Raw genomic sequence first — 4,762 nt, 5'->3', positions numbered from 1 at the left:
GCTGCTCCAGCTCTGAGCCTCTGTGCATCCGGCCTCTGAGCAGATCCCTTGGGGGGAGGGAAGGGAGGGGCAGGCAGTGCTGGCTGGCTGGCCTACAGGCGCCTAGCCAGCTCCAGCTGGTGGGAGAGGCTGCTTGCTGCCAACACTAAGAGCCCAGGAGAGGGAGCTTGCCTCCCTCACAAAGGCTCAGAGCACCTGGCAGGCATGCACACACACAAGGAGGAAAGGGCTGGGGAAGGGCTGTGCCTAGCCGCCTACGACCCAGATCCTAAACTTTCTAAACTCAGGCATATATCCAGCTGATCTGGTGCGACTTACCTCTGAGTCAGTAGACTGAGAGAGGGTCCCAGCTTTTTCCATGAGCCACCAGAGGGGAAGTTCCTTGTAGAGGTTCCACCAGTGATAGTGGACAACCATCCAGTAAAGCTCTCACCTGTGCCAGGGCAGATGACGTTTTTCTTGCTTCTTTACTGTCCCAATACAGCCTTCCCAATCTTGGTGGCTTCTGGCTGCTGTTGAACAACAACTGCCCCCAACCAACCCCAGCCAGCATGGGCAATGGTCAGGGAAGAAGAGAGTTGTAGTTCCCTACCCCAGATGTTGTTGGACTCCTATCAGTTCCAGCCAGCTTGGCCAGTGGCCAGGGTTGATAGCTTGGGAGAAAAGTCCCAAGTTATGTCTATTTTTAACAAGATAACAAGGACCAGGTTCGCAGAGGCTTGGGAACTGTAGGGAACTTTAAGTTATGGGAGCAGGTGATAAACAGGCAAGAATGGAAAGAAATATGGAAATTACAAAGAAAGTAGTGGTTGTGTAACAATGGTGAATTGTGAAAAAGAGGATTTGGGATAGCTGTGAATGGAGCAGATGGCATTATAATATAGCCTAAGCAAATGTAATAAAGGATAAAATAAAATAATTTACTATTTATAATGTCTCCATCACAGGTGTATGATTGGCTTATTTTTCAAAAATGTATTTGTATAGTGTGAATATGTTATTGTACACGGCGAATATAATATTGTACACAGAGATTTAATGAAGAATAATAATTCCCAGTCGATAGCTCTTCACACACCACTGTCTTTTCTTTTAGAACCACCACAGAATGCAAATCAACCCTTATATCCAGCACTGGAAACCAACCCTGAACCTGCAGTTAGTGTGTCTCTCCATTTGTGGCTGTGGCTACTCAGTAATGAGAAAAGGGAACTCCAAACATGCTCAGATGCACCATTTTAATTAGTCCACCACATATTCCTGTTTACCTATGAAATGGTTCATTTAAAGGCTCCAGGTGCAGAGGTTCCTGATGATCAGCCACTAGCTGAAGTTAAGTTGACATGGAAATCTTTCTCACCTAAATTCTGCTGGAACGCCTTTGTTCTTCTGAGCCAATGCTCTTCCATTGGCTTTCTTTATAAAGAAAGGACAGGGACCTGAAACGGCTCAGTTCTTTCTCACTGGGTGGCCAGAAGCCTACCTGGGCTCTTCTGGGAGTCACACCCTGAATCCCAAGTGTTTTTGCCTGCTCAAAGCAGAGCTAAAACTCCGTTCCAAGCTCTGTTCAGCTCAGCATTGCCATCCAGTGGCCATGTCTGTTCCTGGTTCCCAAAAGATGCAGTCTGGGGCATTGTAAACTATGCACAATCAGTCCCAAATAAGGGATTTTAAAGTTAAAACTTAAAATATGACACACATAAACACATAGGTAGGCATTTTAAAGAGCTGCCTGTCAAGAGTCTGAGCAATTCATAGCAACTGTTCCATGGAGTATCTGCAAGGCAGAAGATCTCATGGAATTATTCATACTCTGCATTAAATATTGATTTTCCCAGAACTGCTCCACAAGCAATTAATAATAATGGCATGGATCCTAAGGTAAGTTAACTTAAGGAAGCTCATGGAAGGAAAGTTTCATGCCCTCTCTCTGCATCTTCCTGAAAAACTGCTTGGAGAATCTGGAAACCTCTTGAACATTATGGGCTGGGGTGCAGGTGGAACTGCTGAGAGATGGAGGCACTCCCCAGACTCAGACTCAAATCCTATGATAAATTAAACAAGGGAATTCAAGGAAGCAAAGTTTCCCACCACTACTATGCCTTAGCCAGTGCTATTTTTCTGGAAAAAGAGGTGCAGGAACTCACCGTGAACACCTCCCTTGTTCTCTTATAATGGCAATGGCGCCCACCTGGCAAGTTCTAGCTGCAAAAAAGCCCTGGTCTTAGCCCACACTGGCCAAGGAGGGACCCTTGTCCTTCAAAAGGTTACAAGGGTGAGAAAGGGATGGGAAACTTTCCTTATGCAAACTTCCTTAAGTTATTTTAGGGATTTAAGTCAAGCAAACAAACAAGCAACAAGTGGTAAGCCAAGAACAAACCTTGGTTACAGCTCATCATTTGTCTGAAGTGAGACAAAGAACAAGCCTGGGTTCAGACATAGCACTAAGCCAAACCATAGCTTAGTTTCTGACAGTGCACCATTTTACCTCCACTTATTATCTGCTTGCATATTTATAAATAAAGCAAATATTATAAAGGCATCATGGTCTAGTTTGGACATGAACAAGTGGAGGCGAGCTTCAACCATGCAGACTTTCTCTTTCCTTTCCTCCTTTTCTGTGACTGAAGCGATCAGAAGTTTCCACTTTCACTTTTTAAAACTAACTGCAATACCGAATGACTTCCGAATTAAAAAAAACAAACTTACGGTTTGTCACAAACCACATTATGATCCTGGCTTGTTATCACTGACCATAGTTTAAACAAACTACAGTTTCCCAAGTTGAGACAGGAAACTGTGGTTAGTTTTAAAGTGGAAGCAGACTTTTCTTTTGTCCTCATGGGAATGAGAGGAGATGGAGAACACACAAGTGTGAGGCATACTGTGGCTCATTCACATATTTTCCCATTATGTCTGAACCAGTCCTCCAAGTCTTCAGTACTCTTTCTCCTCCAAAGGAAGCCAAACTGGGTAATGACACCCTTGGAACATCCCATCAGTTGGGGGAGTGGGGACACGTAAGATTATAATAGATGTTCCTTTTCCTATGGCACTCATAGCCCTAGCTGTCATAAAGAGCAAACACAAAAGCTACAGCTCCAAAGCATCCATTATTTTTGACATATACTTTTCAAAACCCTACGTGGACAATCAAATGGAACAACAGGAAAATGCTATCTGAATCATAGGACTGCAGTTCAAAGGTGCTGCTAATGCTGGAGAACGTAAAAAGAGAAGGAACCTTGGCTATTCAGCGGTGATATAAGGGTATGTGATGAAGTGCATAGGTGGCTTAGACTGATTCTGTTGAGGAGAGCACATGGTACGTGTGAAAAAGCAGCATGGGAACATCTAAAGAAGAAAAAATGCAGGTGCCTGGGACAACTCAAATTAGTCTAAAAGACACTCCACCACACAACCAGTTCTGAAGCTTCAATGAAAAGATATTTATTAAGTGAGGTATAGAACAATTAAAAGCATAAAAAAACCAGGCATTCCTAATTTATCCTTGTGTGTACATTCTCCTAAGGCAGTATGAAATCAAAAGAAACATTTTGATGACAACCTCAAACAGAGAGTTTGCCCACATCACATGCCAGGTTCCTCATCCAAGGCAGCACTTTCTCAAGGGTTCATATTCTCTTTAACAACACAGGACTTGGTATTTTTCAAAAATATGTAAGAAATGGCTTCTGTTTGGGTGCAATTTCTTTTTGCTGACTGCTAGCTGTTGATCTGCATTATACAACTTAGCTGTACGTTGGATGAGTTGGGGTGTGTGTGTGTGAGACAAAGATAATAGTGTGCCAAATTTTGTAAATAAGAAACATCAAGCTCTTCCTAATCTGGATTTTTTTATTTGAGCCATGAAACTCTGGTTTGCATTTTGACTGAAAGCAAGAAGTCGTACAACAAAAGATACATGGAAAGAAGCCCCTTCAAGCCACTTATCTCATCCCATTCCCATTCCCATCCTACTGAACCCTGATAGTCCACCTAGAAAATTGTTCAGAACTCATCTGCAGATATAAAAGCAATGTGAACAGGAAGGTAGCAATACTTTTCTTAAAACTTCTAATAAATTTTTAAAAATTAAAGATGATATTTACTAAAGCAGTGTCTAGAACCCCCATCATAGAGAGACAAGAGGTCACAAAGAGGCTATTAACACCATATTGTCAGGAGAGGAGTGTGGAGAATGATCTCCAAGCACCACTACATAATTATGTTTAATATATTGCAAATGTGTGGCACATCCTGAAAAATGCCTCACAGGATTATTATCCCCAGTGCTGCTACAGGAAGAACTTCCCTGCTGTCTCCATGCAGAACATCCCGAGCTTAGACCTTGCTCAACTTTCAACTTCCCAAACCAGCTGCACTGCACACAAAACACCCTCACCTTGAGAGGCACAAACACAGTTGCAAAGGCTGGATTTTGCACTCATGGATGCAAGCCACACACACTGATATTTAAAGCAACAGTTGAATGCACATTTATGGACACGGACACACACTCGATACCAGGTCATACACAGTTGCAGAAGAATCCACAATGGCTGGAAGACAGGTACACACATGGCAGTCATACAGCTAGAGTCACACATGCAGCCACCAGCACTGCAGCTCAACACACACACACACACACACACCCCCCTACCTCCCTACACGGTGGCAGGTGCACCTTTTTGTTTTCAGAGGTCAGGTCTACCATTGCTTTTCTGCTGAGCACCACTATCTGCAGGCAGCAATGGGGCTA

Source organism: Zootoca vivipara, chromosome 2 (genome assembly GCF_963506605.1).
Source record: "Zootoca vivipara chromosome 2, rZooViv1.1, whole genome shotgun sequence".
Taxonomy (NCBI): Eukaryota; Metazoa; Chordata; class Lepidosauria; order Squamata; family Lacertidae; genus Zootoca; species Zootoca vivipara.
The sequence above is the reverse complement of the archived record's forward strand: the minus strand, read 5'-3'. Positions refer to the sequence as shown.